Source organism: Pogona vitticeps, chromosome 3, assembly GCF_051106095.1.
Source record: "Pogona vitticeps strain Pit_001003342236 chromosome 3, PviZW2.1, whole genome shotgun sequence".
Taxonomy (NCBI): Eukaryota; Metazoa; Chordata; class Lepidosauria; order Squamata; family Agamidae; genus Pogona; species Pogona vitticeps.
In genome coordinates, this window is record NC_135785.1 from 72,336,485 (window position 1) to 72,349,363 (window position 12,879).

At 40.9% G+C, this 12,879-nt stretch overlaps 1 protein-coding gene across 1 annotated transcript in view; it reads left to right on the forward strand.

Moving 5' to 3' along the window:
* The first annotated feature begins 1,198 nt into the window (after positions 1-1,198).
* ZRANB1 (zinc finger RANBP2-type containing 1) overlaps positions 1,199-12,879 on the forward strand; it is a 53,719-nt gene continuing 42,038 nt past the window's right edge. The window contains exon 1 of the mRNA XM_020791530.3: positions 1,199-1,455. The gene's annotated coding sequence lies outside the window, so the exon portion shown is untranslated. The remainder of the gene's footprint in view (positions 1,456-12,879) is intronic.

The following is a 12,879-nucleotide window of genomic DNA, read 5'->3' on the forward strand; positions in this document are numbered from 1 at the left end:
TTTAGGAAGTTATCATTGCCCCCTCCCCGCTGGATGCAGAGCAACTGGTGCTGGCAGTGGATGTGCTGCCACTAATGCCACTGCCCTGCCACTGGCGCCACCGAGGAAGTTATCTTCGCCCCCTCCCCACGCCACCGGATCCAGAGCAACTGGTGCTGGCAGTGGATGCGCTGCCACCAATGCCACTGCACCACCGCTGGCGCCATTGAGGAAGTTATCATCGCCCCCCTCCTCGCGCCACTGGATCCAGAGCAGCTTGTGCTGGCAGTGGATGTGCTGCCACCAATGCCACGCCACTGAGGAAGTTATCATCGCCCCCCTCCCCGCACCACCATGCTGCTGCCACAGGGAGGGGGGGCAATGATAACTTCCTCAATGGCTCAAGGGAGCGTTTCTTTCAAAAAGGTTATTAAGAACCACTGCTCCAGGCAACCCTTCCAGGCAGAAAACGGTGACACACGGTTAGGTAAACCATTACTTCCACTTTGAGTAATTCAGCTTCCGTGAGCTGGAGCCATCTTTCAGAGGGAACTAAATTTTCGGGGAATGTACAGAAATACTGTACAGTACAGTACAAGAGAAGCTCCTGTCTCAGCTGAAGCAGCAGAACACAGAACGTCGATAAGGGGGTGACGCACCCAATGCTATTAAAGGGGAGCTGTGTGGACTAGGAGTTTTTTTGGGGGTGCTGCCCGAAGACCTTCTCTTTTTGCAGACCCAGAAAGCAAAAAAATCTAGGCACTGAATTAGAGACTCCCCATCTGGGTATTTCGAGGGAAGAAAAACTGCCCTACAAGGGGCAACCAGTTGTTAAACGGGTATTTCTACCCTGCCTGTACAGGGAAGTCGAGGTGGGAGGCCCCCATTTGACTCCTGTGGGTCCAGGACCGGAGGACACGAAGATGAGAGCACAGCGATTTTCTCTCGCTCTCCCGTGTTCCCTGATAGCAAAGACTCCCCCTCAGCATCTTCGTAATGAGGCGTCCCGAGGACTGGAATGACATCAGCTGTTCGTCTCCAAAGAGGCGCCGTTCCATTGGCGGGCTGGAGGCTCTTTCGCGACCAATGAGTACGCGCTAGGGCCTCAGGCCGGGCGGGCTGACGTGCGAGCTCCAGTCTCTCTGCCGTATGGGGGTTTATTTTGCTTTGGGCCACTGCAGCCGCCGCCGCCGCCATTAGGCGAGCCAGAAGAGATTCGGGGGTGGCGGGGTCGTCTTGCCTGATCCTCCTCCTCCACCCACCCCCGCCGCGCCAGGGTGGTAGCGCCCTCCTCGCAACTTCGCTACGTCCTTTTAACTACCCAGAGCAGGAAGAAACCATGTCCTGAGCGGGGCGGGAGGAGAAGCAGGAGGCCTCAGCCTGCGGTGCCGTACAGGGGTGGGTGGGATGCGGGTGAGGGGTATGGGCGACGACTGCTGAGGAGACAGCCGTGGGATCAGGAAGCAGCTCGGCAAGGTATAGTAACTCCGCTTCCCTCATTGACCCGTGCTGGCCTGAGGGTGAGGGGGAGACGGTAGAGCTTCTTCGCTTTGGGGGGACTTCGAGAGTTAACGTGAGAAACTACCTCGTCCTGAGTTCTTCCCTTCAGTCTCCCGTCTCTGAATGTGAGGCAGGCTTATGGCTCTTCCTTGAAGGAGGCGAAGGGGATGTTTGTTTGTACTTCAGGGAAGGGAGGTTTATCTTTCTGTCCTCCCTTTCACCCCCCTCCCTTTTTTAAACCATACCTGGAGTTCGTCCCTGGCTGGACCTAAAAATGTTCGCCCCCAACCCTTTTCCTCCCTGCCGCTTCGATACCACTTTGTTGCCCGAGAGTCGTCTGCTCGAAAGTGGTGGAGGGTCCTGGTGGCCTTTCGCTGGCCCCGGGAGGGTTTTGTGTTTCCTCCCTACCTTGAAACCTTTGCATTTCGCTTCAAGGGGCCAAGGAGGACTGTCGGGTCCCTTCTTCTCTCCTGGGCTTCTTTTTGTTTTCTGCCAAACTGTGACTGTGCCCGGGAAGGCCCCGATAGAACAAGAGAATGTTGTAAAACTTTCTTCAGGGAGCCTTAAGGTGGAAGATTTGGGGGGGGGGGGGGGAGTCACTATTAATTAGCAGAAAGATTGAGAGAGAAAAGTGGCACGGTCATCTGTTGTATGTGGGGATCCGCTTCGCATGGGGTCCCTTCAAGGATTTGGGACATCTAGGGACCTGCCTGAGAGGGATACCGCCGTCGCAAATGGGTTGTTTACTAGGAATGGGAAGCTGTGGTCTACTTTGGAAAGAGTTGGGTTTTTTTTTTCGTACCTGAACTCATAATGTGGCCTCATTCCTGCCGAGTTACTCGCTGTTTCTCCTGCGTATGGGGCAACCACTGTTTATTGTAGCTCTTGTTTTGTTTTCTTGGTGTGGGTGAGTTGTCGGAAAGGCACTGTGGTGTGCATTGAGAGCATCACTTCTGCATTTAGAAGGGGGATTCGATGCAGTAAATGCTTGTTTATGTTACAGCCACAACACCCGTCACTGTTGTGTCAAGGCTTTAGAATATTTCCTTTGGGCATACACTGCAGAGAGACATTTCCGTGTACTTGGTTATTCACATTTTGTGCTGCAGTACCTACATCTTACTACAGTGAGGTCATAGCTCTCCTGTTTTGCACCCCTCCTCTTTCTCATTATTCATAGATGGTAACCTGTGTCTGACTGTTGCAGAAGTAGCTTGTCATGAATAGTGGATTTTTCTATTTCAGAAATTAAATTCTTTATCTTTATTTGAGGTAGAATCAACATAATTTTGTTCAGCTTGAATCTTAGCTAAGATGACTGATTTTTTTCCTGTACTAATAAATCAGAACATTTGCCTGGATCACACTTTGAATTGCATCACACCTTTGTAGGAACTTGTATTCTATTTTTCGCTACTTATATCTTTTCTGGAGGTCATTTAAGTCTCTTAATGAGATATTTGGAGGGCTGCAAATAGCCACCCCTCAGTTTATGAAAGTTACATATTCTCTAGTGCTGTGTCTTGTTAAAACCCACTAGTTGATGCTCGGTGTTATTATTTTTATGTCTCTCCTCATCTCTCTTCCTACACTTGTAGTTTTGTTTTGTTTTGCTCATAGACTTCTCAATATGTCATCCAGAGCTAATTCATCACAAAAGATAACCCTTTATTGTCCTAGGCATTATCCCTCAAATAGTCTGGTTAAAGCCATGCAGTTCTGTAATCACATGTGTTTTTAGTATGACGAAGAGATACCTTTCCTAGGACTCATGACAGGAGACACTAATTGGCAGTGCTTCCTGTTATATATATATATTGCCTGTGCTCAGAGGATCAAATACTCATCTAGTTCTCATTTTTCTGACTGCTATGCAGTCATGCTATTGGAGAAAAGCTGTGTCTCATTGAATAATAAGGGGTATTCAGTTCCAGTTCACATTTTTGTGTGTGGATTTAAAGCAGCTTCACTATTGCAGTCAAATATCTGTGAAGATTCTCAGTCATCCAGGTGAGGTTATCTGGAAGTTGAGACATGGCAACTGGCCTTCTATTTTATTAGGTTGAAACATTTCACTACTCATCCAAGTAGCTTCTGAGGAAAGTTGGTAGGCGACCCCTGATATATCATCCATGTTGGTTTCACTTGCCCCTGGTCTGAATCAGCTTGTTAGATGGACACAGGACTGGGGGTGAGTGAAAATCTCACTTCTGCAGTCCTTCTCCACCCAGATAAGAACCACACACCAGAAAGACCACTGTTAATTACTGCTAACAACCCATGACAATGGATGGAGAAAGACTGCAGAAATGGGATTTTCACTCAACCCAAGTATCAGTGGTGCCTCGCAAGACGAAAGTAATTCGTTCCGCGAGTAGCGCTGTCTTGCGAAATTTTCGTCTTGCGAAAAGCGGTTTCCCATAGGAATGCATTGCAATGCATTCCTATGGGAATCTCGCAAGATGAATGAATTATTTTCATCTTGCGAGGCATTGGTCTTGCGGCGGGGGAAATCATCTTGCGAAGCACGGCCATAGAAGAAGCTGTCTTGCGAGGCACCACAGCGATCGCAAAAACCATTCATCTTGTGGGTTTTTCATCCTGTGAGGCATTCGTCTTGCGAGGCACCACTGTACTTGGTCCATCCACCAGGCCTATTCAGACCAAGGGGAAGTGAAACCAATGTGGAGTTTATATCAGGGGTCTCCTACCAACTCTCCTCAGACTGAAGAAGCTATTTGGATTAGTAGTGAAACATTTCAACCTAATAAAGAAGTCCAGTTGCCATGACTCAACTTCCAGATATTGCAGTCAAATGTTCTCCTTCAAAATTTAGATACAGGTTCTACTTTACAATCAAGTTTGTAAAGTTTTAATTCAAGAGCCTTTTTTGAGCTGCTTTGATGTGATTCTATTTGAGATTTCTAACAAATACTTTTAAAGTCTGTTCAAACCATCAAAGGAATATAAAGTTGAAGTATAAAAGCTGCTGTTCATGCACATCAGAACTAGATGTCTCAAGTATGTGTAGTTATCGAATTCTAATCCTTCTCCATGAAAAAATCAAATTATATAACTTGTTCTTGTTCAGATGATTGGAATGAATCATTTGGACAAGATGATTAGAATAAGTGATTCACAACATAAAATCAAAATAAAAGCAATAAAATAATACAAATAAGATAATACCAACAAACAAAATATATGACTGCATAATAACAATGCAGCAGTCAAGAAGACAAGAGGAAAATAAACCTTGGCAAAAAACACAACCAGGCAACATGCAGTTCACACCAGTGACATCCCTATTGAACATTCACTTGATATCTACATTTAGTCAGTGTTTGAGAAGTTGGATTTTGTCAACCACATAGATGACTGCTGCACTTCAGTTGCTTAACCAGGTTCCAAGTTGTTTAGGCTTTAAAGGTAGGGAACAAAATTTTCATTTGGGCTACTGCTTGTTAGTATCTTGTGCAACCCAATAACGTTGGGGTGATATGTTCACTCTGCTCCACTCCTCAAGAGAGCTGGTAACATTTTATACTGCTAAAAATGTCCAGCAGCTGCTCTGGGTAGAATGTATTAGCAATAATCCAAAATCTAGATGAATAAAAGTATTGTTGTGGATCTCTTTTTTTGTACTACATAATGACAAGGCAATGGTAGTAAACTAATTAGTGCACTATTTTAGTATTTTGTCTTTGAAAACATAGAATATCTGTAGAAGATATCAGTAGCCTCTAAATACTCTGGAAAATAGCCATAGGAAATGTTACAGTGAAAAATGATAACATTTGCAGAGAATCAGCAGGAGCAGTATGCACTGACAGATTCATCTCTACTTGATGAAAACAAAACTGATACTGTAGGTGGTTTGGATGAGAATTTTGGGCAGAGAATTCAGAAGGAAGGTGCCAGTACAGAGAACAGTCCCTTGTTCCTCTTCATCAAAGGTACGATTAAGATATGAAACAAAGCTGCTTCCTAGCTGGAAGTAGTAAGGGGGGGGGTAGTTTGAATCGTTTGATCTTTTCACTTTAATTTACTTAAATACCCCCCCCCCCCAATAACTAGAGTCGCACTGCTTTTGACCAGAAAGCACATGTCCAAGTCAGATTGGTGGTTGCATGGAGTTTACTATTGCATCATGCAATAGATATTTAGGGTTCTTTTTGTGTAATATCCTTTTTACAGGGAGAGAGGAAGTGAACATTATATTCCTGGCCTGCCATTCAAGGTAGAGTGAAATAATTATGTATATTACTTCTGATGTAGTGAGGTAGAATGAATATGTTTTAGCTATTTTAATTAGAAGGGTTGATTCTTAGTGGTTTCATTCATTGCTGATAGATGACCATTAGGTATATCCAGAAGGCTGATAGATGGCCATTAGGTATATCTAGAGATGGCAGCAGCAGTTACTTTTATTGAGCTATGAATGTCTTTTGAATGTTATCAGTGTTTCAAATGCCACCTGCTGGATAGTGGGTGTAGGGGGAAAGGAAATGGGTCAGTAGCCTCAGATGACTTTCTGCATTATTTATGTTGCCCTGTTGTGCAGAATGTATTGACATCAATTAGAAGGGTTGTGACATTAACATTTTTGTTTTATTAATTTTGTTTGTCAAACTGTCAGTTCAGGCAATTCTTTCTGATATTTACTGTGTTTCAGTTTTACTAGGGTAAGTCTAGACTTTCTACTTTTGAGTTTATACAGAGCCCCTTGTGGATGATGCAGTAATAGAGAAGGCAACATTTAAAAAAGGTTTAAAACAAGTCAGAAGTTGTATTTCTCCCTAGTGTGGTTTGGAATGTGGAGGCCCTTCTGAAGATAGAGATACAAAACAAACAGCGTCTTTATTTGGTAAGCTGTAGGCTTCATATTAGGAGAGAATGATAGTTATAAAATACTAGAATGGGTTCACCTTTCCTGTGAGGTATCTTAGCTTAGTAGTTGAGGTTCAGTGACTTGAACTTAAAATGCTCGTTGTCTAGTCGTTTAGTCATGTCCGATTCCTCGTGACCCCATGGACCAGAGCACGCCAGGCCCTCCTATCTTCCACTGCCTCCCGGAGTTCTGTCAATTTCATGTTGGTTGCTTCGCAGACACTGTCCAGCCATCTCATCCTCGGTCATCCCCTTCTCCTCTTGCCTTCACACTTTCCCAACATCAACGTCTTTTCTAGGGAGTCTTCTCATGAGATGGCCAAAGTACTGGAGCCTCAGCTTCAGGATCTGTCCTTCCAGTGAGCACTCAGGGTTCCTTTAGAATTGATAGGTTTGTTCTCCTTGCAGTCCAGGGGACTCTCAAGAGCCTCCTCCAGCACCACAATTCAAAGGTGTCAATTCTTTGGCGGTCTGCTTTCTTTATGGTCCAGCTCTCACTTACATACATCACTATAGGAAAAACCATAGCTTTGACTATTCGGACTTTTGTTGGCAAGGTGATGTCTCTGCTTTTTAAGATGCTGTCAAGGTTTGTCATCGCTTTCCTCCCCAGAAGCAGGCGTCTTTTAATTTCGTGGCTGCTGTCACCATCTGCAGTGATCATGGAGCCCAAGAAAGTAAAATCTGTCACTGCTTCCATATCTTCCCCTTCTATTTGCCAGGAGGTGATGGGACCAGTGGCCATTATCTTAGTTTTTTTGATGTTGAGTTTCAGGCCGTTTTTTGCACTCTCCTCTTTCACCCTCATTCCAAGGTTCTTTAATTCCTCCTCACTTTCTGCCATCAGAGTGGTATCGTCTGCATATCTGAGATTGTTGATATTTCTTCTGGCAATCTTAATTCCGGTTTGGGATTCCTCCAGTCCAGCCTTCCGCATGATGTATTCTGCATATAAGTTAAATAAGCCAGGGGACAATATACAGCCTTGTTGTACTCCTTTCCCAATTTTGAACCAATCAGTTGTTCCATATCCCATTCTAACTGTTGCTTCCTGTCCCACGTATAGGTTTTTCAGGAGATAGATAAGGTGGTCAGGCACTCCCATTTCTTTAAGGACTTGCCATAGTTTGCTGTGGTCCACACAGTCAAAGGCTTTTGCATAGTCAGTGAAGCAGAAGTAGATATTTTTCTGGAACTCTGTGGCTTTCTCCATAATCCACTTAAAATGCTAGAAGGAGTAAAATGCGGCCATAAACAACATTTATAGTGCCCGTTTGGTCTCATTGTGAATGAAAATGAATATTTATGTGTCATCCTTTCTTAGAGAAGTTAATACCTGAAAACAGAATTTAGATTGATTTCATACAAAATTTTGTTGTGCAGTAAATATAAATATGTTATTACTCTGAACTTTTTCTTGATTCCATGCAAGTGTTTCTGAAGGCACGGTCTCTGTGGATTGTACTACAGTGTAGAAGGTATCAGAGGTTTCGTTCTGCTGTTGGAACTTATCACAGAGTGGTGAATGGGCTTAAAAGCTCTCCTACATGTCATTGTGGGATATTTACAGTTTGTGTGGAGTTGACTGTATCAACTGAATACAGCCATTCTGTATGCCAGTTGGTTTGAAATGAGTACTGATGTATATTTATGGAAAATCTGGATCTTTGATCCTTGGTGGACAAATCAGATGCCACTATTATATGTGAATTTTTTGTTTTCTGTTTAACTAAAATACATTCAGATTCCAGGACTACCTATTTCTTTCTACTTCCTAACTGCCTGTTCTTTTATTTTGATCCACTTAATAGAAATTCTCCCATTTATTTGACAGACTTGGATATGGTTTCCAAGGTTTATACTACATCATTATTCTTGCATTTAATGGCTCAGTAAGAATAATAAATTGATCTACTACTGGTTTGGCCAAATTGCTAGATTTTTAGTTGCTAGATTATAATATTGTGATAAATAAATGTTCAAGCTCTTGATCTTGAATGCTGGGGTTGCAACTCTAGAGTTGTAGACGTGTCAGTAGTCTAGCCTTTTTTTAACAGGACACAGCAGCAAACTGATATCTGATGTCTGGAGACAATTAACAAAAGGAAGATGTACCATTTTTGCTGAGTGTCACAGTGATATACAGATACCTTACACATATTGTCAATCCAAAGACATTGCTGGTGAAATAATTTAACTTATTATGGCACATGATTATAGTTTTGTTATGTTGGTTTACCAGAAGGTCACATGAATTATTTAAGTATTTCAAAATGTAATTCAAAACTTCATTCACAACCAATAAATGTAGCTCTTGTCTGCATAAGCTAATATTACAATATATCCTCGGGCTTTATCTGTAGGTGGGCCATACTGCACGTAGTCTTTGCCTTCTCATTCACGAATAATTCTGGAGGATACTTGGAACTGTACATATGTAGATAGTATTACTCTTACAGTTAGCTTGTGTGTATGTGCTGCCAAAATTAAAAGGTTAGGGTATTATTTGCACTACCAAAATACTTGGTTGTTTCTTTTAAAAAGAGCATTCTGACAACTTTGAGAAAAACTTTAGAAAGCTGTGTGATTTAGCAGCTGTTATAGATTGGATGTGAGATAATATAAGTTATATATAATTAAACCACATTCTGTAATTTTCTTGTTTGGTTTGCATCAGTGTCTTTCCAGAATTGTTGAATAATTTGTTGAGTTGGTTTCAATGGAAGAAAGTGTTGCTTGTGAGCCTAGCTGGTGCAGGTCACTGGATAGGAACTCTTGGCTGGGATTTCAAATCCCCACCTTGCCTCCTGGTAAAGTGACTGGCTGAGATGACATGGAGTATTTGTGGTTGATAGGGTTACGTATCCTGCCATCTGTGCAACCTTGGGCAAGCTGCACAAGCCCAGAGCTGCCTGAAGAAGGAGGACCTGTTAAAAACCACTTCTGAGAACTCTTGACTTTTCATATGTGTGGAACTCTCCCAAAGGTTGTTGGTAAGAAGAAATAAGCAGACAAAAAGATTTATTCTGGGGAAATGCTGGAAATAACATTTTTCCCCCTAAGGATAATTCTGACAGTTTTTCAGTGGAAAAATTTGGAAAGTTTGGGGGATGCATAAAAATGTTGGGTGAAATATTCTATTTGGGATGAATGAAGTGTCTTTGAAGACATTTTTATTCACCTGGAATACAACAAGCTGTGTGTTACAAAGATTTGTATGTAAGGCAAAATTTGACAGCAGTAATTCCCGTTTATAACATAGACATATATAACATTTAAGGCCAAGGTGCATTTGTGTACCTAGTATGTGCTGTCTTCTTCATGAGAGAATCATATGGGGACCTTGATTGGTTGTGGATTCCTGCTTATCTTCTGTTAGTATCTGTTCTAGTTTGGTGGAGATCTGTCTAAATACACTTTGTTGAAATCATTACCATATTTGTGTTTTCTTTTTTCAATTTCTCCCTTCCTCAGAGATGGCAAAAAAAATTAGAGATCCTTAGGTTGGTTAGACTGAAGCAGTTTGCAGCTTGTTCTCTCGGACAGAGTATAGTCACTATTCTGCTCGTTATGGCTATTAATATTCTTAAATTTCATAAATATGCAAAATACCATATACATTACACTTTTATATGCTAAACAAGTTGTGAATAGAATTATGAATTTTCCAGGAACATTTCATGCAGTAACCCCAAATCTAAAATTATGTAGTGTTTTTCAATTATACTGATTCTTTGTGTGTAAAGATTTATCCTGGGGAAAGGATGGAAAGTACATTTTTGCTCACCATATAAGAGTAATAAGTTGTGGGAGTACACACTGCTAGGTTCCATTTTGTTTAGAAGGGAGAGTACTGCAAGGTTAGTGTCTCCATGATGATTTCTTTGCTTACAGATGTTCAAGCAGAAAGAACAGTGTGAAAGCAGCACCTTTTGCAACCATCAGAAAATGTTCATACTGGCTGATACAGTTTCTTACCAGTTCTTTAAAAAATCATTCTGTTGTTTCTCCCATTCATCTCAGCACTCTGTGGTTCAATTTATGATTCTGCAAACTGCCGTTGAAGGAATGATTTTCTTTCATTAGACCTGTTCTCTGATTAGACAATATTATATAGAACCATGTTGGTGCAGTCAGGCAGCCAAATTAAGTACTATTAAGGAACAATCTTTTTTTCTCAACAATGAAATACTGTCAAAAATCTACAAAGTTTACTGTTGAGTAAAACTGTTGGTTGAATGCTATAATTCTAAAACAAATTGTGTACAGTAATTTGAACACAACTTAATAATATTAACGATAGTGCTTCTTGAGAGTTGAAGTGCTTCCTACACATCGTCTCAGAATCTGTGACAAAGTTGCAATGTCAATTAGTATTCTGCTGTTATACTGGAGATATTTAAGCTCAGATAATGGTTGTGTATGGATAATCACATCATGACTTAATAAACCAGAATATGCAGAAGCTACTTAAATTTGTATACAGTTCATTTGATGTTATTTTGTACTTACCACCATTGAGCACAGATAGGCAAAGCACAGTAAATCATAGGTTCCCACTACTTCTGAACCAAGCACTGAGGTTTATGGATTTAATTCAAGCCAAGAATTGGAAGCCAACCTTAAAAACACAGTTGACTTATGTGTTCTTGCATGTTTGGCGCCATTAACTGTTGTTTCCAATTTACATGTAACAAGGTGCTATGGTTAACTGAGGTTCCCTTTATGACTGCTCCCTTTGTGTGAAGAATGGATTGTTTATTATTGTTTCAGAATGTTATGATTAGGAGGAATTTGAATCTTAAATTCAGATAGTCATTTTAAAATAATTGACCCTCTGATAAATGTCTTTAAGATAACATTTTTGTTAACGGCTACAATTCCATGTCAAGTATAGGAAATTGATTAGATCTTTTGAATCCTAGTTTTTAATAAGCCTAACATCTTTTATTTTGCAGCACATTGATAATTACGGTTAAAATTTTGATTGATCAAACAGAGGAAGTGAGATGTCCAGTGCCTGTAGAAACAGACTCATGACATTTTATTTCTCAGTACAGTGATGCCTCGCTTAACGATGTTAAGTGCTCACTGTAGAGCAAAAACATCTTAAAGCAAAAATTAAAAAACCCATTGAAATGCGTTAAAACCTGGTTAATGTGTTCCAATGGGCTAAAACCTCACCGTCCAGCGAAGACCCTCCATATGGCGGCCATTTTCGGTGCCTGTCTAGCGAGGAATCCGTCCTAGAAAACAGCAGGGGGGCATTTTCTTCAGCCGGTGGCCATTTTGGAACCCGACGATCAGCTGTTTGCTGATCATCGTAATGCAAAAAATCGGTTCCCGAGGCAGGGAACCGATATCGCACAGCGGATTTTGCCCATAGGAAGCATCGTTTTGCGATCGCAAAAAAGCTTCATTAAGCGGATTCGTTGTTATACGGGGCAATTGTAAAGCGAGGCATGACTGTATCTAGGTACAGACTGAGTATTGGTTTTTTTTCCAAATGATAGTCAATCCACAAGTGAGTTAAACTTTTGTGAGGTCACAGCCTAATGTAAATCCAGATATTCAGCCCAAATGATTTTAGGATTACATATTTAAGCTGTTTAAAAAATCACAGTCAGGCTAAAACATACACAGGAGTAAACTCTATTCATATAATGCATTTACTTTCGAAGACAGGTGTGAGATTGCACTATTATAATTGCTGCTCTTTCTGGTTACTGACATTTGTGCGGTGTTAGAATATTTAAATCCTAAATTTTCCACTGAAGTCAAATGAAAAACTGCTGTAGAGGAGGGAAGCAGCTTATGAAAAATGAGCAAATAGTGATATAATTAGTCAGCCAGGGCACTTGAGAGATATTTAACTATCACCTTTCTCCTTCCTGAAAGATCTCAGTGGAGTTGGGAAAGATAGTTGCATAGTGTTTGTTAACCTTGTTGAATGTTTACTGGAGGAATTATTCTGCACTGTTCCCAGTGAGATACTGGGAATTAATTAGTCTGTACTTAGAACCTTTAAAACAGAGGATGCATTGAAGATATGATTCAGGGCTAGTGTTTGCTTTAGTTCATATTTTAAATGAATGGAATTAAAAGTCAGTAATTCTGAAATGTTCCTATATTGCATATATGGTAGTAAATAGTGTAAATGGGTGTTGTAGCACAACTAATATACTTAGAGAAAAGCTGCAAACAAATATAAAGCTTAATTATAATACTGAAATGACAGTGCTCTAGCTCTACTGTACACACAAAAAAATTCTGACTGAAACAAGGTATTGTGATCTAGTTCTTCCTTGTAGTTAGATATTTATTTTATTTATTTATTACACTTTTATCCAGCCCTTCTAGACAATGTCTACTTAGGGGTGTCACAATAAAATCATTCATAAAACAGTTGAAATAATAAATTAAAATGACATATTAGTGTGATCAAGATGGGAAAATAGACAAAAAACTAAGTAAAGGTAAAAGTCAAGTATTGACAGGAGGGAAGGCCTG